A 22473-nucleotide genomic window follows, 5' to 3' on the forward strand; every position below is an offset into this window, starting at 1 on the left:
GTGGCCAGATGACACCACATGGGAGAGAGGAGCTGGCTCCATGTATGGTGAACCTTGGCCAAGAGAAGGGGGACCAGGAGGAAGCAGGCTGCCAGATACCCTCTCATTTCTCTTTTTCTTGGACTGTTCTGGGGTGTAGCTTCTCCCACAACCTTTCTGAAGAATTCCTGAGTCCTGAGAAAATATACCTAATGAAAGACCTGTTATTCAAAGACGGCTTTGCATCCTTCCCACCCTTCTGCCTCTTTCACCACCTAAAACTACTCGGGCTGTTTTAGACCATCTTGCCCTTGTCCTTGCCCGAAGGCCAACCTCCGGGCTGAATGCATCCAGCCTCCCACAAATCCAGCAGTAATTGTTTCTCAGGGAGGGAAAGAGAAGATTATATTACACAGTGCCTAGGAAATCTTCCTTTTGAAACTGACAGCACTACCAGCCTGCACCTAGCCTGAACAGAGCCAGGGACTTGAACTCACATGCCGGGACTCAACCCAGCCAAAACCCAGATTGGGACTTGAACACGTGGTTTTAAATTAGAATCACTCAGAGTTCCCGTCCTGACTCAGTGGTTAAAGAATCCAACTAGGAACCATGAGGTTGCGGGTTCGATCCCTGGCCTCGCTCAGTGGGTTAAGGATCCGGCATTGCTGTGAGTTGTAGTGTAGGTCACAGATGTGGCTCAGATCCCGTGTTGCTGTGGCTCTGCTGCAGCTCTGATTAGACCCCTAGCCTGGGAACCTCCATATGCCACGGGATCAGCCCCAGAAAAGGCAAAAAGACATAAATAAAATAAATAAAATAATAAAATAAAATAAAATATAAATTAGAATCACTCACCCAGGGTCTGGACTTACTGAGGTTCAGGTTCTTCATGTCTCCGTGCAGAAGGAATTCAGCTAGAGACAAAGCGATAGGCAAGAAATACATTTATTAAGATAGGACATGAGAGCTACAAGCAGGCAGGCAAGGAGGTTCTGCCCCAAGGATCCAGTGGCTACAGTTTTATCATCCAAGGGGAGTGGGGATCGGAAAAGCCCACCTCTTCCTTTCTGGGGGTAGTAGCTCCTCCTTGGTATCCATAAGGTGTGTATTCAAGTCAGCAGAAGGGTGGTCCTCAAACTCCTGCCCTTGGTCTGAATCTGAATGCAGGCCTCATCCCTCCCCCGACTCAATGACCTGAGGCAATTCTCTCACCTCTACTAGTTAAGCAAGTTGCCATGTTCTGACGACTTTCTAGAAGGTACAGTGGTTTCCCACTGTCCCCTAGGTTTCCCTCTTTATCTAAGGTCCCTTCTTGGGACTTCTACAACTACTTGTGCCTACTCTATCCCTATCCCTTTGACATATTCTTTGAATTTCTTCAAAAGTTCTACACCGGGAGTTCCCGTCGTGGCACAGTGGTTAGCGAATCCGACTAGGAACCATGAGGTTGCGGGTTCAATCCCTGGTTTTGCTCAGTGGGTTAAGGAACCGGCATTGCTGTGGCTCTGGTGTATGCCGGTGGCTACAGCTCTGATTAGACCCCTGGCCTGGGAACCTCCATATGCCGTGGGAAGCAGCCCTAGAAAAGGCAAAAAGACAAAAAAAAAAAAAAAAAAAAAAAAAATTCTACACCTCGGAGCTCACCTATCTCTACTTCCTTCTCTCTTCAATATTCTAACAAAATGTTTTTCCTCATTCTGTGGCAGGTAGAACTATTCAGTCTCCTCTGAGCATTTTCATGTCTCCTCACTGCCAGTCATCCTGCTTATTTCAACAAAGGCCCTCCAGTGAGCCAAGGACATAAAGCATTCAGTCTTCCTGGTGGACAAGAAGTCAGGTGTCGTCGCCAGTACATCATTTTAATATGTGTTCCCTGTGTCACATGCGCACAAAAAAAAAAGCCAAGCAAGCAAGAAGCGGTGGGAGGAAAAAGCTATGTCAGGGTGAAGCAAGCAAGAGGTCAATGGAGGCACCAGTTTGTAGTGGTGTCCGGTGGAGGGAAAGCTCCAGGTCAGCAATGTGGCTCTTGAGGCAGGGGTGACATGACATGAAACTGGGTTCAAAGGCAGCCACATCACCTGTGCAAGAGGAGGCCAGAAGCTGGGAGAGGATTTTCAGGAATACTGGGAACAGGCACAATTCGGTCTGTTTGTTTGTTTTTAGGGCTGCACCTGCGGTATATGGAAGTTTCCAGGTTAGGGGTCCAGTCGGAGTTGCAGCTGCCGGCCTACACCACAGCCACAGCAACGCCAGATCCTTAACCCACTGAGCGAGGCCAGGGATCGAACCCACATCCTCATGGATACTAGTTGGGTTCCTTAATGCTGAGTCACAATGGCACCTCCAGTTTTGTTTTGTTTTTGTTTTTTTTTTTTTTTAAGGCCACACCTGCAGTGTATGGAAGTTCCCAGGCTAGAGGTTGAATTGGAGCTGCTGCTGCAGGCCTACATCACAGCCACAATTCGGTTTAATACTCAGTAAATCTTATACACAATAAACAACCTGTAAGTTGACTTCCAGAACCAGAGCAAATCCCGTGGCAACGAGACTGATTCCGAAAGTGGACAAACAGATCACCTGCCTAGAGCCAAGTGTTGAGGAACCAGGAAACTGAGCAGTTCCCTACTCTTAATAATTTCCTCTCATGTTTAAGAATAATATGTTTTCCCTATGTATTAGTTTTCTATTGCTGCTGTAACAAATTACCACACACTTGATGGTTTGAAACAACACAAACTTAGTCCCTCGCACTGCTGTGGGCTAGGAGTCTGATACACATCTCACTGGGCTGACATCAAGGTGTTGACAGGGAAGAATCCTTTTCCTGGTCTTTTCCAGCTTCCAGAGTTCTGCTTTCCTTGGTTCATGGCCTCTTCTTCCATCTTTACAGCCAATGAGAGCAAGTTGGGGATTATTTTGTTTTTCTTTTTAGGGCTGCAGGTGCAGCATATGGAAGCTCCCAGGCTAGGGATCGAATTGGAGCTGCAGCTGCTGGCCTATGTCACAGCCACAGCGATACTAGATCTGAGCCCCATCTTCAATCTACGTCACAGGTCACGGCAACACAGCATCCTTAACCCACTGAGCGAGGTCAGGGATCGAACCCCCGCATCCTCATGGATACTAGCCAGGCTAGTTACTACTGAGCCACAATGGGAACTTCCGAGGGCAAGTTTTTTCGTTTATTTGTTTCTTTTTGTTTTTGGCCATGCTGAAGGCATGTGGAGGTTCCCAGGCCAGGGATCAAAAGTGCGCCATAGCAGTGACACCAGCCACTTCAGTGACAACACACCACAAGGGAACTCCCAAGGGCAACTTAAGTCCTCTTATCGGTTCACTCCGACCTCTTCTGCCTTCCTCTTCCACTTTTCAGGACCCTTGTGATTACACTGGGTCTACTTGGATAATCCAAAATAACTTTCTACTTGAAAGTCAGCAAATTAGCAAACTCAATTCCATCTGCAACCCGAACTCCCCTTTGCCATGTGACATAACAATTACAGATTCTGGGAATTAGGATATATACATCTTTCGGAGTTCCCGTCATGGCTCAGCAGTTAACAAATCTGACTAGCATCCATGAGGACACAGGTCTGATCCCTGGCCTTGCTCAGTGGGTTGAGGATCTGGCATTACCATGAGCTGTGGTGTAGGTCACAGATGCGGCTCGGATCCTGCATTGCTGTGTCTGTGGTGTAAGCCAGTGGCTACAGCTCTGATTGGACCCCAAACCTGGGAATCTCCAAATGCCTTGGGTATGGCCCTAAAATTTAAAAAAAAGAAAGTTTTAAAAAAGGATATATGCATCTTTGGGAGCCATTATTCTGCCTACCGTATGGTGATAAGTACCATGGAACAGCAATGGGAGAGAGGGACCACTCTTCCGTAGACATGTCACCCTCTGACCACAGCTGACCTCTGCTTTTGCTTTTAAGGATTCATTGATTAGATTGAACCCACCTGGATAATCCAAGCTCTTCATCTCAATGTCCTTATATGAATCACTTATGGTAAGACAGTTTTGCCACTTGAGGTAGCATATTCACAGGTTTCAGGGATAAGGAATGTAGATATTTTTGTGGAGCCAATATTCTACATGCCACATCTTTTCTATGATGGAATTTTCTAGGTATTTAGGCTTGTCAATGACTCTGAAATTTCCAACTGGTGCTCCATTGAAAGCTCTTACAGAGAATTCAACTGGTAGATATGATTATTTCCATGTGGCCAAAAATCAGAAGTTAAGGTATCTCACTAATAGCTCCTGAGATTGGGAGTTCCCAATGTGGCTCAGTGGTAACAAACCCAACTAGTATCCATGAGGACACAGTTTCAATCCCTGGCCTCCTTCAGTGGGTTAAGAATCTGGTGTTGCCATGAGCTGTGGTGTAGCTCACAGGTGCTGTTCAGATCCCGAGTTGCTGTGGCTGTGGCTGTGGCACAGCAGCTGCAGCCTTGATACGACCCCTCATCTTGAAACTTCCATATGCTCTGGGTGTGGCCCTAAAAAAGGCAGAAAGAAGGAAAAAAAAAAAAAAAGCTCCTGAGATTAGAAAAATGTTTGCCTCTTTTCTCTTGACTCAGAAGTGAAGCAGCAGTATGATGCTTCCAGCACCATCCAGATGCAAAAGAGCCGAGTTCTCGCTGTGGCACAGGAACACCAGACAGCACAACACATTTCCCAATCATGTTCCTTCACGCCTTGGTGCCTTCGCAGATTCTGTTCAGCCTCATGGACCATCCTCCCTCTGCTTTTGTTGTTTGTCGGGTTTTGACCAAACGAATGCCTACCAATCCTTCAACACTTAAAAATCAGATTTTCTCAGCACAACCTACTCAGAGTTGTCTTTTCCCACATCTCCTCTCAGAGCAGGTAGTTCAACCTATTTTATAGCTCATAACTCACTGTACTGTGATTCTCTCTCTCACACACACACATACACACACATCCCTCTGGGATCCTTGAGGAATAATGTTTTTTTTTGTTGTTGTTTTGTTTTATCTTTGCCTTTTCTAGGGCCGCTCCCGCGGCATATGGAGGTTCCCAGGCTAGGGGTCGAATCGGATCTGTAGCCACCGGCCTACGCCAGAGCCACAGTAACACGGGATCCAAGCTGCGTCTGCAACCTACACCACAGCTCACGGCAACACCGGATCCTTAACCCACTGAGCGAGGCCAGGGATCGAACTCACAACCTCATGGTTCCTAGTCGGATTCATTAACCACTACGCCATGACGGGATCTCCAGGAATAATGTTTTTTATACTTAATGCTTAGCATACCATAGGTGCTCAATACATTTTTATTGGAAGGAAGGGGGAAAGGAACAAAGAATACTGAAACAGAACTCCCTCCCCATAGATACTTGCCTGAACTTTGTGCAAACGTGCCTCCCGACACCTGGTGTGAACGCCACGGGCCATGGGTTATTTTTGCTCTCTTAATGACTCGGCCAGATGACCACAGCGCAGATTATGCCTAGCATTAATGCAGTTACCTCAGACCAGCATGGCCTGGTTCTCATTTGATTAATTAAGCTACATTGTGCTTAGGAATGAGGCACTGGCTCTCGGAAGTAGGTCCCACACACCAGCCTTGAAGAAAACATGCCTATTATCCCAAGCCTGGGCCACGTTACATCAGATTATTAAGGAGTGTTACAGCATGACCTTGGCTTTGAATTGTTCTCAGTGTTCCCCAAGTAAAGAATAATGTGCAGTCAGGGTTCACTCCCCTCAGAACAGAACAACCAAGGAAAACAAATACAATGCTCCGGCTGCTAAAACTGAATGGGAGAATGTGCTTCTATGAACATATTATGCAAATTGAGGAGCAAGGGGTGATAGGAAGAGATAGATGCTGAGGACTCTGGGTGAACCGGTGGGGGAAGGATGTATTTTGTAAAGGTGCCACATGTGCAGATAAATCAGCTTCCTCCTGTTAGGCATGTGATATTGTGATTTGTAATGAGTATATATTTGGTTTTCATCCCACTTACCGGCATAGGACTTTTAAAACCCTTGAAATGTCCTAAATGATGAAGGATTGAGGTGTCTTTTTTTATGTTAATGAGATGACTCTAGGAAAGTACCCAAGGGGTAGGGTCAGTTGCCAGAGGATTGACTAGAGGGTGGGACCGAAGGTTGACCTTGACCTGTGGGGAGAGGGGAGGCTCTCCTTTATCCCCACCAACCAGGCTGAATCAATCACCAATGGCCAAAGGCAAAATACACACACACACACACACACACACACACACACGCACACACGCATGCACACACACACGTATGTATAGGAATGAATGAAAGACTGGATCACTTTGCTATACAGCAAAAATTGGCACAATGTTTTAAATCAACCGTAATTTAAAAAAAGGAAAGAAATCACTAATGGCCAATGATTTAATGAATCATGCCTACGTAATGAGGTCTCCATAAAACCCCAAAAGTTAGGGGTTCAAGAGCTTCTAGGTTGGTGAACACGTGGAGATTTGGGGAGAGTAGCGTGCTGGGAGAGGCCAGGGCCCCTCCACCCCGCTTCCCCAGACCTTGCCCTGTGCATCTCTTCCAGCTGGCTCTTCCTGAGTTATAATCTTTTACAGTAAGCAAGCAATCCAGTAAGTAAAATGTTGCCCTGAGTTCCGTGAGCTGCTCTAGCAAATTAGCAGAACCCAAGATGGAGTGGTTAGAATCCACAATCTGTAGTTAAAAGCACAGATGATAATGGTGTGGCTGGTGTCTGAAGTTAGGCTGGGGGTGGGGAGCGGTCTGTGGGACTAAGCCCTTAAGCCATGGGATGTGATGCTATCTCCGGGCAGATAGTGGACACCCAACTGGAGTCGCAGAATGCTTGGTGGTGTGGGAACAACCCCACTGGCCTTGACACATCAGAATTGGTCCCAGAATCGTTTGTTTGTTTTCTTTTGTTTTTTGGCCATGCCTGTGGCATGCAGAAATCCCAGGGCTAGGGATCAAACCAGAGCCACAGCAGTAATAACGCCAGATTCTTAACCCCCTGAACCACCAGGGAACTCTGATCCCAGAACTTTTTAGGCATAATATTGACTTGCACCCCTAGTAATGTTAGCTGACATTTCATAGCACTTCCATTAGCCACCATTTTCACACATTATAATAATAGATTTTAAAGGCACTTTCAGATACCTTATTTGGATTGATTGTGACAACATCCTGGTGAGGAGAAGTGAATAGTTTCCCTCATAAGCTTAAAGTGAGACTGGGCATCCTAGACAAAAATAATGACCCAGGGAGTTCCTGTTGTGGCTCAGCAATAGCAAACCCAAGGATGCAGGTTCGACACCTAGCCTTGCTCAGTGGGTTAAGGACCCAGTGTTGCTATGAGCTGAAGCAGTTCAGACCTGGCGTTGCTGTGGCTGTGGTGTAGGCCAGCAGCTGTGGCTTCAATTTGGCCCCTTAGCCTCAGAACTTTCGTATGCCTCAGGTGCAGCCCTTAAAAGCAAAACAAAAACAAAAACAAAAATCCCCCAAATAATGACCCAGCCTATAAGTCTGTCATGACCTAGTTGACAGGGACCTTGGAGTAGTCCCATTGAGGAAGACGGTCACCTAATCAGATCCACCCCCACCCGGGATCCACTGCATCAGAAAAGCAATCGCATTTTCCAGGACCGAAACCCTGGAGCCAAAATGACTGGCTGAAATGAAGACCTAGGGCTTAGTTGTTCTTTACAGAATTTCCACCAAAACAGGAACTGAAAAGCAGATAAAGGAGAAAACCTCCCTAGGAGCTCTTGACTCGCCCAAAGGAAATGACTTTTTAACGAAACCCCTCACGACATAAACAAATTAGCCAACATTACTTGGCTGCTATCATCTATCTACACCTCCCTCAAAGTAAGCTGGGCCCCGGAGGCCAGGCGGGAGGGAGGAAACCAACACAAGTTTAGCGAAGATCAACTTGTGATCCGCTTCTTCTTACCTCCTTCAGAAGAAGGTGGCCTTGGAGAGACACCTGAATCTATTTGCAGCTAAAAAGCAAAAGGAGCCTCAGAGGCAAGCACATAGGAAAACTCCTTCCTATCTCAGGTCAAGCAAGCGAGCAAGCATCATCCATTCTCCTGCCTTATTTTTATTTTTTAATTTTTATTTATTTATTTATTTAGTCTTTTTGCCTTTTCTAAGGCCACTCCCGCGGCATATGGAGATTCCCAGGCTAGGTGTCTAACTGGAGCTGTGCTGCCGGCCTACACCAGAGCCACAGCAACGCCAGATCCGAGCCGTGTCTGCAACCTACACCACAGCTCACGGCAACGCCGGATCCTTAACCAAGGAGCAAGGCCAGGGACCGAACCCGCAACCTCATCATTCTTATTCGGATTCGTTAACCACTGCGCCACGACGGGAACTCCCATTCTCCTTCCTTAAACCTCCCCTGGTTCCCCAGCCATAAAATGGACTTCATCCTTTATTAAGGGGTGCCTAGCCTTAAAATGTCCAGTGCTGGGTGTAGCCCACCCCCCAACATGTCTACTGATCATAACTGAGTAGCATCCCCTGTTTTTCTCCTTCCCAAAGCAAGTTTGGAAAGTGATACTGTTCTTTCCACCTCGCCTGAGGAGAGATGGAGGTGCAGAGATGTGGAGGAATGTTCCCGTCGTCATTCCAGGCTTTGTTTTCGCGTCGAATGATACATTTATTAAAGATCTGGGAATATCATTTTTCCGTAGACGGCAAGATATCGCTGGCAGAAATATTTAATCATGAGACTGTCTTCCAATCTGGCAGAAAGTGCAAGAGAATGATTTGGGATCGCGTGTCACGCTGAGCCAGTTGGCCTTGTTCTTGTTGAGATTATTTACAGGAATAACAGGACAGCCTCTAAAGCCAGGCTGAGAGTCAGCAGGACCTAAATTGGAGCCTTTTTTAAACTGCTTTATTTGACCTCAAGGAAGGGGTCCCAGGCTCCTTTTCCCCATCGACGGGACGACTTCTCAGAATTTTCATCAGGACTGAAAGAAATAATGCAGATAAGTGACTTAGCACACCCTGAGTGCTCCATAAATGTTGGCCACTGTTATTATGTATTTAAGTGCAGAGAAAAAACATCTGCTTATCAGACTATTGGGGTTTTTTTTCCCTATGTGCAGACTAGCGAAATGCAACTCAGGCACTTCAGGAAGGTGTAAATCAAAACCTAATATTTGGAATCATTTTTAATATTTCTTCCCACTCTGAACTGGGGATAATTCTATACTGACTATTGAAATTGAGTTGGTAGAGAAAGTATGGAAGTTTGGAACACATGGTCCAGACTACAACCTAATATCTCTTCAGTTGCTTGCGTTCTAGTGTCTTTTTTCCAAATAAGAGGAAAGAGTGGTAAGATATAATTAAGCAAGAATTTCCAGGTCATTCTGAACATATCTGCCCTTCCATGTGCAGGAGAAAGGCTAAGGGCCACTGCCTTAAAGGACCTTGAAATTTATAGTTGCGTTAAGACGTTTAATTCCCTATCCAAACCAGATTAAGAAGAAACTTTGAGCTCCCACCATGGCTCAATGGTTAACAAACCTGCCTAGCATCCATGAGGATGCAGGTTTGATCCCTGGCCCTGCTCAGTGGGTTAAGGATCCTGATGTTGCGGTGAGCTGTGGTGTAGGTCGAAGACAAGGCTCAGACCTTCTGTTGTTGTGGCTGTGGCATAGGCCAGTGGCTATAGCTCTGACTGTACCCCTAACTGGGAACACTAAAAAGGACAAAAAGACCAAAAAAAAAAAAAAAAAAAAAAAAAAGTGAACCATTTTTGATGTTCCCGTTGTGACACAGTGGAAATGAATCCAACTAGGAACCATGAAGTTGTGGGTTTGATCCCTGGCCTTGCTCAGTGGGTAAGGATCTGGCGTTGCCGTGAGCTGTGGTGTAGGTCGCAGACGTGGCTCAGATCCCACATTGCTGTGGCTGTGGTGTAGACCGGCAGCTCTGATTTGACCCCTAGCCTGGTAACCTCCATATGCCTTGGGTACGACCCTAAAAAGCAAAAAAAAAAAAAAAAAAAAAAAAGGAAGAAGAAGGAACTTTGGAACCACCAGCTCATTTTTAAGGAAATAGAGATTGGGATATTAAATTAACACATCTAGTTCAGAGGAAGGCAATGTTCGAGCTATATGATCATGCTTTTACAACCCATGTAAACAATAGTTAAATGTCTTCCAATCTAAAAGGTGTGAAATTACCTACCAGACTCCAGGTGAAAAATGTACTGTGAAGAAACAGCTGTGACTCAGTGTGATTACGTGAAGCTTAGAGTAAGTTAATAGATTTTTCCCCTTTTAGAAATTTTCAGCAATAAAATTATTTTTACTTTGCAAGGTACTCCAAGATACATTTTTAAAATATTATTTACAGTTGCCATCCAGTAAGAGATACATTTCAAATGTATCTTGATTAGACAATCCTGTGTAACAAAAGCTCATTTCCTTGAAAATGTCTTCAGGAGTCCTGAAAACATAATCACTTCACTTTACTGTAACTCTGATACTCTTTTCCTCTTCCAGCCTTTGCCTGCATCTTTTTAAGACACAAAGAGTATCCATCTTCTCAATCTCCCCAGCTTTCTGCCCTCTTGACAAGAGCAGAATGCAAATGACTCAATAGCTACACATTTAAATAAGCCACTGTATCACTGGAGCTGCGTAGAGGTATTCCCGGGGAGAAAAAAAACGAAAAACTAAAATCACTGGTGAGGTGCTAAGATGTGTATTCTTCTCATTCAAGGTCCCCCCCGCCAGCTATTTCCCCCCACCTGCCAAGCCAACTTTATCTCTTTGTATGTCCGGAACACTCTCCTCCCCAAATCTGTCTCTTGCATAGCTACCAATCAAAATCAGTCCCTGGCTCAAAAAATCCTCCAGGACTTCTTTATCAGTTAAGATTTGCATTTGGCAGCTGGTAACAGAGCCCAGAAATAATAGTGGCTTAAACAAGATAAAAGTTTATATTTCTTTTCTTTAAAGGAATCCTAGAGATAAGCAAGGCAGAACTGGTGTGGCATCGCCTATAGTTCCTGTATCTTTCTGCTCCACAATGCACCTTCTATCCTCAGAAACAAAGGATGCCTCCTCGGGTTGCATCCATCCCATCCACCTTGGAGGCAGCCAGAAGGGGATGGACAGGCAGCTGTCAAACTGCTTTTCAAACACCTTCAGGGATGAACACAGTCCAGCATACCTCATGAGCCCTCTTTAAATAACCGCCAGATCCACAAACGAATTAATTTGGCAGCAGTACTGAAGTAGAGCAATTTATCATCTACGAAACTTTAGTAAAGGTTAACAGTATACCCAGGCCACCATACGAGAAAACCTAAGGTATAATTTAAAACCCCTAAAATGACACCCTGCTTTAAAACATCTCTAGAATTGGCTTGCCAATTTCAGTTAGAGATGTATTCTGTTTTTCATTTTTCATTTTTTAATTAAAATTTTAAAAAATAAATAATGAAATAGAAGTTACAGTGCTGTGTTAGTTTCAAGTGTAAAGTGATTCCGTTTTACACATATATTCTTACATATGTGTGTATAATATATTCTTTTCGAGATTATTTTCCTTTTTTCAGATTCTTTTCCATTATAGGTAATTAAAAGGTGTTGAGTATAGTTCCCAGTGCTATACAGGAGGTCCTTGTTGCTTCCCCATTTTATATATAGCGGTGTCCATTTCTTAATCCCAAACTACTAATTTTTTTTTATCTTTTAAAAAATGTTTAGTCATATCTGCAGCATGCAAAAGTTCCCAGGCCAGGGATTGAACCTGCACCACAGGAGTGACCAGAGCCACAGCAGTGACTCTGCTAGGTCCTTAACTGCTAAGCCACCAGGGAATGCCCCAAACTTCTAATTTATACAGATTTATTCTGTTAAGGGAGTATATTTCCAATAAAAGATACTGTATTATGCCGAGGGAGAGGGGAGATTTCAAATAAGTACAAGGCAATGTCTAACAAATGGAAACTTAAGGCATCCATGAAAAATACTCAACACTATCAAGCAGCATAGAAATGCCAAGGTCAGGAGGCATTTTAGAGAAGAATAAAAGCCTACAAATGTCTTTTGGTAAATCTGTGAGTCAAGTGATTTGTTAGTGCCCTAATAAGGCATAAACAGAAGAAATAAGGTGAGTAGAAGAAAGTTTACCCAGGGCTGGTCAAGAGAAGCTGCCTCGTGGCCATGCTGATGGGCCTGGGTTCTCTGTGTGCAGCAGAGAGGAGTGGGGGCCTTAGAAAAGCAGGTGAAATGTTGTTCCCATTGTGGTTCTGTGGGTTAAGGACGGGACAGAGTCTCCATGAGGATGCAAGTTCGATCCCTGGCCTCACTTAGTGGCTTAAAGATCCAGCATTGCCACATGCTGCAGTGTGGGTCACAGGCTCTGATCTCGCATTGCTGTGGCTGTAGCATAGGCCAGCAGCTGCAACTCCCTTTTGACCCCTAGTCTGGGAATTTCCATATGCTGAGGGTGCAGCCAAAAAAGACCAAAAAAAAAAAAAAATTGTAGAGAGGAAAAGCAAGAAACAGAATTAGCATGTCCCAGGTGTCACCCAGAGCCTGACACTTATTGTTGACAAACAAAAAGTCTCACAGATACATTCCCCTTTCTCCTCCCATGTAACCACCGCTTCGGTTCTGCAGCCTCAGGTCTCCCATTCACCAAATCGTCTATTCCCACGGTGCCTGTTCCAGAATCCATCACTAGATGCTAATGGGATTCACAGCTCTTCTTGAGTACCTAACCCAAGCCTGGGGCCCAGGCTTCACCAGCCAGGTGAAGATACGCTAGAGATAAGGGTTTTGTTCCCTACTTCTCACTTTCCATCAGGAGCTCTTTCTTTTGAGCAAAGATTTGCTGTATTTTATTTTGCTGGCAGAGAGGAGGAAGGGAGGTGGAGGGCAAAAGATAGAAAGGAAACAAAGGAGCTAAGATGCAGTAGGTATTTGGGGGCTGGTTTTGGCTGGAGCTGATTCTTAGAGCTATTGTGTTTGAGAAATATGAAAGACTACCACCAAAGACTGAAACAGAAACACCTGTGATTGGGGCTGGGCATTACAAGTCCCCAGTTCCAAAAGAATCTGAGTTGTTAGCTGAGATGCTGAACAAACTGTGAACGATCCGTTTGCCCACACCCGTAAAAACTTAAGGGAAGCACATCAACTCTTGGTCGCTATACAGGTTTAGCCAGCAGAGGGCGCCCTCTTACTAATCTTCAATTAAAAAATCCTCGCGGGTTGTCCGTTTTTACTACCTCTCTTTTGAAGTCTCTTTCCAAAACCAAATATGTAAATAATGAATCCTTTAGCCAGAGTATTTGTGAACATTGAATCCAGCTGTTCAGTTTTTTGAAGAAAATGTTTCCATATTCACTCCTGAGTTGTTCTTAGCTTAGAAACTTCACACCACCTGAACTCGCCAAGGGCAAAATATGGACTGGGCCTTAAAAAACACAAGCAACCAGTTCCTTCTGACAATGAAGACAATACTAGCTGACCCCAGGGTAGCTGGGGAGAGAGGGAATTGGTCCTCGGAGTTAGCATAGGACTTGCCTGGGTGCTCCTTCCAAACCTGAAATCAATCAGTTATGATCAGCATCTGCTCTCACAGTCCAAAGACCTCACATCCCTTTCACTTACTAAGGGCTAAGTTTTAAAACTTCCTTTTTCTTTTTTTTTCACACGGCCGCACCTGTGGCATATGGATGTTTCCAGGCGAGGGGTCCAATCAGAGCTGGAGCTGCTGGCCTCCACCACAGCCACAGCAATGCTGGATCTGAGCCACATCTGCAATGCCGAAGCTTGTGACGACACCGGATCCTTAACCCACTGAGCAAGGCCAGGGATAGAACCAGCATCGTCATGGAGACTGTCTCAGGTTCTTAACCTGCTGAGCCACAATGGGAACTCCCTTAAAACATGTTTTATATTGTGTATGTTGAGCAGCATGGCAAAGAAATTCAAAGGTGCGAGTCTGGACTTTCTTTCCCACACCTTATCTGAAGGATCCCAGTGTAAGACTAGGGGTTTTGACTAGAATTAGACAAAAGGAGAAAATGAGAGTTTCGTTGAAGCTTAGTTGAAGTTACTCCCTCCATTAAGCCAGTGTTTTCCCATCGCTCTTGATGTAAAGTTCAAAATTCCTAATGTGGTTTTCAAAGCCCATCACCATCTGGACTTGCCCGTGGCCCCAGCCAGAGCCCTCAGCCCTGCTGCTCCATTTGCTGCATCCCAGCCACAAACACCTTCTTTCACTTCCTCAAAGGCCTTCCCAGAGGTGGGACCTTGGGCATCTCTGTCTGGATCATTCTTCTTCCCCTCTGTCGTTCAGCTGGCCCCCACCTACAGGAGAGACTTTGTCCAAAACTTACAGAGCAGTCACTGCAACATGGGGCTGGGGCTGCGGATGCTGCAAAAGGCACCACCTGAAGGGATGGACTTAATTTATGCTGTACAGCAAAGTGACCCAGGCATATATATATATATATATATATATATATATATATATATTCTTTTTTTCCCATACTATCTTCCATCATGTTATAACCAAAGAGATGGAATTTTTTTTTTTTTGGTCTTTTTGTCTTTTTGCCTTTTCCAGGGCCGCACCTGCAGCATATGGAGGTTCCCAGGGTGCTAGGGGTCAAATCGGAGCTGTAGCCACCAGCCTATGCCAGAGCCACAGCAACTCAGGATCCAAGCCACGCCTGCGACCCACACCACAGCTCACGGCAACGCTGGATCCTTAACCCACTGAGCAAGGCCAGGGATCGAACCCACAACCCCATGGCTCCTAGTTGGATTCGTCAACCACTGAGCCATGACAGGAACTCTGAGTGATTCTAATTTAAAACTGTGGATTCAAGTGTTTAGACTTCAGTGCCTGCCGGATTCCTCAGCTGGACAACTTTGTGTGGGGGCCCAAACTGTAGGAGCACAATGCAGAAGCTCCGAGGTCCCCACCTACCACGTATGGCTCAGAACACTCATTAGCAATCACAGCTGTGATTCCTTGTCCATTTCCTCCAAGAGCACGTCGCTTTATGAGGAGTGCTCCTGTCTGTCATGCTGAAGACCCAGCCTGGCCGATAGAAGAGGCTCCATGAGTATTCAGGCAAGAGTGAAGCAGCATCTGGCACCAGGGAACAACCTTTAAGTTACACCTTCGATGGCTTTTTCTAGTGAGAGAGTAAATATTCATTGATCAGCCTACACTCTTGCCTCACCTACCATTTTCCCTGGACTCCTGTGAACACATGGTTTGTGGCCAAACATCAGCAATCTAGCTTCCCTGGAAAATAACCTGATATCCACGGGGATGGAATGCGTGATCTTGACTAGGAAACAGGAATCGCAGACTTAGAAGCCAAAGGGAACCAATAAATCATCTTGTTTAACTTCCCCACTTTACAGGAAATCACGGATTTCAATTTTCTCATCCGTCAAATGAAGACTGGAGGTAGTGATTTCCTCTTCTGGGTATTCTGAGATTTTCTAAGTTTTGCCCCACGTCACTCGCAAGGGAGAGTGACAGCTCAAGACTGGTCTATTAAATTGAACTTTAAAACAATCTCCCCAGAACTAGGTCTTAAGTAACTCAGCTAAGGCAGGGAGTTGATCTGCTGAATTCCAGCAGAATCCCTGGGTGTGCCAAATGCCAAAGATCAAAGAATGTGAGGTTCGAGATAATATTACCAACAGGATTCCGTGCAGCAAAAAGATGGAAAAGGCTCAATTTTCCATGGTTTGTTAAGATATCCCTGAGTTAATGGGGATGATAGTTACACCTCGGTTATGCATCCTAGAAGCAAAACCATATACCCAAACACACACTCACATGGCTTTAACGATATCTGAAACTAAACAGAGAAAATGGAGAGGAAATGAATTCTAGAAATGCCTCGTTCTCTGCTAATGTCTAAAAAGAGACTGTATGAGACACAAAGAGAAAATTGTATCTTCAAGAATATAAGGATGAGTATTGAAATTTGAAGTATCTTCATGGTTTTTCCTGGTTGAAACCTACTGTAAGAAAAATGCAACAGTAATAACGAGTAATAAAATGCATGAAGTGAAGGTCTCATCACAGTCCCACTCTCAGAAATCAGAGAGGTAACCTTCCAGGCTGGGTCTATGCATATAACATGAATTTTTAAATTTTTTTACAAAAATGGGGTCACACTATAAATATTACTCTGGGCTAGGCTTAGTATCATGGATTTTTTTCCTACTCATACATATAAAGCTACCTGGGGGGGTTTAATGGTTTCAGTCTGTGTCATTCTTGTATATACTATAGTTGGTTCAATCAAATAATCTATCTTGTAATCCTATGCCTAAAGTGGTGGAGTTTGTTGTTTATTTTTTGGCTTTGTTTTAAAGTATAACATATAACTTAACAACAGTCCTTCTGGTAAATATATATTTAATCATATATGTGACTATTTCCCTAAAGTAAATGTGTAGAACTGCTAAATCAAAGACTAATCCTAGTATATAAAATACCATAGGTATGTGTGTACAGGTGTATTAGAAGGGATTTAATATTGTCCCCACATGGTTAGCTATAACCTAACATGATGCATTCCATAATACTCTCTTTCTACTTGAATTTATTATATAATAAATTCAACTTGAAGCTTTTTAAAATAAAAGAGAATTTGAAGGGCAAGTCAGAATAAGGTAATGATTTTGGAGAGACTCGGATTATCTGATAACATACAGGCATTAAAAACAAGAATGGGAGTTCTCGGGAATTTCCGTGTGGCTCAGTGTTAAGGAGATAGATTAGTATTCATGAGGACACGGGTTCGATCCCTGGCCTCACTAAGTGGGTTAATGATCCCGGCGTTGCTGTGAGCTATGCTGTAGGTCACAGATGTGACTCAGACCTGATGTTGCTGTGGTTGTGGCACAGGCTGGCAGCTACAGATCTGATTCGACCCCTAGCCTGGGAACTTCCATATGCCACAGATGCGGCCCTAAAAAAAAAAGACAGAAAGGAAAGAAGAAAAAAGAATGGGAGTTCCCATTGTGGCTCAGTGGGTTAAGAACTCAACATAATGTTTATGAGGATGTGGGTTCGATCTCTGACCCCATTCAGTGAGTTAAGGGTCCAGCGTTGCTGCAAGCTGCAGCGAAGGTCACAGATGCAGCTCACATCTGGTGTTGCTGTGGCTGCGGTGTAGGTCGGCAGCTGCAGCTCCAATTCCACCCCTAGCCTGGGAACTTCCATGTGACACAGGTGCAGCAATAAAATGGGAAAAAAAAAAAAGGAGAAATGGATGAAATGTGTTGAGAAAGGTCATTGCACTTGTTTTAAGAGCCTGATTCTAGGGGATTTCTATGGGCAAAGTAAGGTAATGCCAGTAAGCCAAAAATTAGATGGTTTGGATAAGAGGGATTTCACACTAAACTTGAGAGGTGGTCATGACTTCCACACATGCAAATTCTTGCTTTTCTTGTCATCAGTGAAGCTGGGGAAAAAGTCACTCAGCTTCGGATAGAAGGGAGGAAAGCAAATGTTAAACTATCAAGAATGGATAATGGCCTACTGTACCTGAGTGATGCTAATTGTAACTCTAATTTACCTAAATTTATGTTTCTGTATATAACAAGTCCCAGTAGTTTCAAATTGCAATTGGGCATGCTTTCACTTTTTTTTTGTTTTCCAGTCACACTTAGAGCATATGGATGTTCGCAGGCCAGGGATCAAATCCAAGTTACAGCTGCAGCAATGCCAGATCTTTAACCCACTGCGCCAGGCTGGGAATCAAACCAGCAACACCACAGTGACAAGTTGGATCATTAACCCACTGCACTACATCAGGAATCCCTGTTTTCACATTTTTAAGAGTCTTTTGTATGTCTTTTTATGAAAATTGCATATGTATCCTTTCCTTACTTTTCTATTGTTTTGCTTGCTTCTTCTCATTGATTTGTAGAAACTCTTTACTTATCAGAGAAATTAGCCCTTTGATATATGGGTTCCCAACATTTTTTTCCAGTTTGCCGTTGCCTTTGTGTATGAATATGAGTTTTATTGCTTCAGTACAAATCTATTCCAGGTCTTCCTAAGATAATTACAGATGGCTCTAAACTCTAAAAATGCATTATTTTTAAATTAAAAAAACTGGTAAAATATACATAAAACTTACATTTTCAATGACTTTTTTGCAGTATATTCTGTTTGCTAAATTACCACCCCCCAAAATTACATTCTTCTTAAGGGTAATAAGAGCAGTAATTAAAGATGAGAAAATATAGTTGCAAGGTCAGTAGAGTGCTGGTTGTGGTTACTTGAGAATCCAAAATAAGAACTGGATGTTTCTGCTAATTATATGTATAAAATGGTTACTATTAATTTACTGTATACCAGGTACTGTGCTAAGTTCTGCACACACATTATCCCACTGAACAGTATTAATAACCCTATGAGAGAGCTATAAGCATCTTCATTATACAGCTAAAGAAATAGAATACAAAATGCAAAGGAACTTGCAAAAGGGTCTCGAGGGCAGAAGTTAATTAGGTAACCAGGACTCTACCCTAAGCAGCCTCATTTCAGAGCCTCAGAAAGGATAGGATCCAGAAGAAGATAGATTGTGAGATTCCTTTAGATGGGACACAGATGAACTTTAAAATTATTCCAGTACTGTAGTCCCCCCTTATCTGAGTTTTTGATTTCCTCAGCTTCAGTTACCCACAGTTAACCTGGATATATTAAATGGAAAAATTCCAGAAATAAACAATTTGGAGGTTTTAAATTGTGGGAACTTATGAGTAGCATGATGCAATTTCTTTTCTTTTTTTTTTTCTTTTTTTTTCTTTTTTTTTTGGTCTTTTTGTCTTTTCTAGGGCCAAACCCATGGCATATGGAGGTTCCCAGGCTAGGGGTCTAACTGGAGCTGCATCTGCGACCTACACCACAGCCCACGGCAACGCTGGATCCTTAACCCACTGAGCAAGGCCAGGGAGCAAACCCACAACTTCGTGGTTCCTAGTTGGATTTATTTCCACTGCGTCACGACAGGAATTCCAATGATGCAATTTCTTGATGGTCTCCCCACATCCCACTCAGGACACAAATCTTCCCTTTGTGCAGTGTATCTAACCTGCATGTGCTACTGGCCCTGTAGTTTAGGGGAAAATACAATACCTATAGGGCTCTGTTCTCTCCTCGGCATCAGGCATCCACTGGGGGTCTTGGAACATATTCCCCATGGAGAAGGGGAGATCTTTGTGTTTGCATATGTATTTATTTATTTACTATTATAGTTAATTACAATGCAACATCAAGTTTACCAGTTTTTTAAATTAAAAAAAAAAAAGAATTTTCTTGGCCATGCCTGGAGCATGTGGAAGTTCCCAGGCCAGGGGTCAAACACAAGCCACAGCAGTAACTTGAGCTGCTTTAGTGACAACACCAGATCCTTAACTGACTGAGCCACAGAGAAACTCCATTTTAACCTTTCTTTATTTTGGTTTTTTGGGCCGCACCTGATGCATATGGAAGTTCCCAGGCTAGAAGTCAAATTGGAGCTACACCACAGCTCACAGCAATGCCGGTTCCTTTACACACTGATCGAGGCCAGGGATCAAACGCCATCCTCAGGGATACTAGTCAGACTTGTTTCCACTGAGCCATGACAGGAACTCCCCATTTTAACCATTTTTAAAGGTACAGTTCAGTGTCCCTGAGTCCACATTGTTATGCAACTATCACCACCATGCCACTGTCTCTTGACTTTCTATGGTAGGTTTTGCCACATAGAACATTTTTACTTTTACGTCATCAAATTTATGAATATGAAAGCCAGAATAAGGTAGGGATTTTGGAGAGACTCCAATGATGAACTGAATGTGTTGTGTCATACTTAGAAAAACTTTCCCATTCTGAGATTATATTTTTAAAAATCCTCTGAGATCTCTTCTGGTATATATTCTTTTTTTTTTTTTTTAATTTTTCACTCTTTGGTCCTTCAGGAGTTTATCTGGTATGAAGTGTGAAATAAGGATCCCCTCTATTTATATTTTAGCACCGATAGGAATTATATTGCAACTAGACAAAATGCGTTTAAAACCTGGGGGGGGGGGGTGTCGTAGTACAGGGAGGTAAGCAAAAGAAGCCAGGAAAATTCTGAAAAAAGGAAGCGTAAAGGTACTGGTTGGAGTGTGGATGATTAGTGCGATGAGTAATTAAAACTACTCTAAATCTCAGTAATTAAAATAGTATGGTTCTCAGCATCTAGAATGTTTGAACCGTGGAATGAAATAATGACGATCAGAAGTTACCAGAGTTTAATGTAAAGGTACAAATTCAACTTAAAAGATATGCATAGGAATTCCCACTGTGGCACAGTGGGTTGAGAATCTGAGTGCAGCAGCTCGGATTGCTGCAGAGGCACGGGTTCAATCCCCAGCCCAGCACAGTGGGTTAATGGGTTGAAGAATCCCGAGCTGCCACAGCTGCAGTGTAGATAGAATTCAATCCCTGGCCCAGGAATGTCAATATGCCACAGGTGCAGACATTAAAAAAAAAAAAAAAAAAAAAAAAGATATATACATACTGCCATCTTTATCATGTTGAGTATTCCTATCCAAAAATATGGCACACCTTTTCATTTGTTCCAATTTTCTGTTAGAGATACAATCTTAGAATGAGAGCCCCTTCCTCTTCGCTGACGAGTGGTAGTGAAAAGTTCCCTGGGGAGACTTCCTCTGGAGTCCAAATTTTTTTTCCAGAGTCATTTCTAACATATTGGACTTCCCAGGTTCTCTATTTACATAATGTGGAAAGCTGTGATCAAGTCTGATTTAATCGGATGTAGCTGTACCATGTTTCCATAGGCTGGGCTCAAAACCAATGCTAAGTGTTAAAAGACTAAACAGTAGGTGTTAAGTGCTGGCAGAATTCTTTAAATGTTCCCAAGGCTGAGTTTGGACCTTGGTTTAATTTGGGAAGTTAGTATGGCAGCTAGAAGTTACCACTGGCTCCTCAATATCATTAGCCACAATTTTCAGCGATGGGGCTTTGCGCTACCATGGGTGTTGGTAACAGCAATATCAAATGGAAATATAGTGAGTCGCATCTATAAATTAAAATTGTCCAGTAACCACACTAAAAAAAAAAAAAAGGTAAAAAGAAACAGATGAAATTAAATTTAATATTTTAACCCAATATCAAAAATGATTATTTCAGTGTGTAACCAATATAAAAATTATTGATGAGATATTTGACATTAGTTTTCATGTCAAATATCTCATCAATAATTTTTAATGAAAATTATTATTAGAAACTAGTCTACTTCACATATACAGCACATCTCAGTTTGGACTAGTCACATTTAAGTGCTCAACAGCCATAGACGGCTACCATACTGGAAGGCACAACTCCAGAAATACACCAATGAGCGAGGAAAATCACTTAATTTAGTAGAAATCCAGAAACTCCTCAGTTGGAAATACAGTATCTCAAGGGTCTGGAACAGATCTCTAAAATCACTAGTCCTAATATTCACTTGATATTTTAATCTTTTCTACAATTTCTCTATCAAGGGGTCATCCAGTCCCCTTAACTGCCCTGTCCAGGGGTGAGGAGACCACTCCTTCATGGGAGGCAATCTTAACTCAAAAAAATTCCTTGCTGGGGAGAGTTCCCATTGTGATTCTTGCAGGTAACGAACTTGACTAGTATCCGTGAAGATGTAGGTTCAATTCCTGGCCTCGCTCAGAGGGTTAAGGAACCAGCATTTCCCTGAGCTGTGGCATGGGTCGCACATGAGGCTCAGACCCAGGGATCCCATTGCTGTGGCTGTAGTGTAAGTTGGCAACTGCTGCTTAGATTCAACCCCTAGCCTCATAACTACATGTGTCTACGGTGTGGACTTAAAAGGAAAAAAAAAAAAAAAAAAAAAATTCCTTGGTGGAATTCCCTGGTGGCACAGTAAGTTAAGGACCTGGCAATGTCACTGCTGTGGAGCTGGTTGGATCCCTGGTCTGGGAACCTGCCACATGCCCCCAGTGTGGCCAAATGAAAAAACCAATCCTTGCTAAGGCCACAAGCAGGTTGGTTTACAGAGGTCTGAGGAGCTTTGTTGGTATGGGCTAACCTTAAGGGGCTAGCTGGGTTAGGAATGGGGGAGTTTAGAACTAAAAACTAGACTGTAGGTTGGACAGAATAGGAACTGTGAGTCTGTGTGTGAGGCTGGGGCTGGACATTTGGTTGAAATCTCAGCTATACTGCAACAAGAGTAACAAACCCAAAAAACTGTATATATGCTAAATCCACTACTCTGGCGATACAGTGATTTGGAGAGTAATTTGAATTATCATAAACTTTTAAGCTTTTCACAGTAAGAACATACCTGATTAAGTTATACTTAATGAAGGCTATCACTTGCATTAGACCTGTATTACAGATATCATTACCCTAAATCATACTTTTGACTTTATCAAAAGAATTCATCAT

At 43.4% G+C, this 22473-nt stretch overlaps 1 long non-coding RNA gene across 1 annotated transcript in view; it reads right to left on the reverse strand.

Moving 5' to 3' along the window:
• Positions 1–10024, reverse strand: part of LOC146403400 (uncharacterized) — a 1275680-nt gene extending 1265656 nt beyond the window's left edge. Inside the window, exon 1 of the long non-coding RNA XR_014803827.1 lies at positions 9870–10024. This is a non-coding gene — a long non-coding RNA (uncharacterized LOC146403400). The remainder of the gene's footprint in view (positions 1–9869) is intronic.
• Positions 10025–22473: the final 12449 nt, after the last annotated feature.

This window comes from Sus scrofa, chromosome 5 (assembly GCF_054392235.1).
Source record: "Sus scrofa isolate SSC_HxYL_T2T_F1_AM1 chromosome 5, Sscrofa_HxYL_maternal_Yorkshire_Landrace_v2.0, whole genome shotgun sequence".
In the NCBI taxonomy this organism is placed as follows: Eukaryota; Metazoa; Chordata; class Mammalia; order Artiodactyla; family Suidae; genus Sus; species Sus scrofa.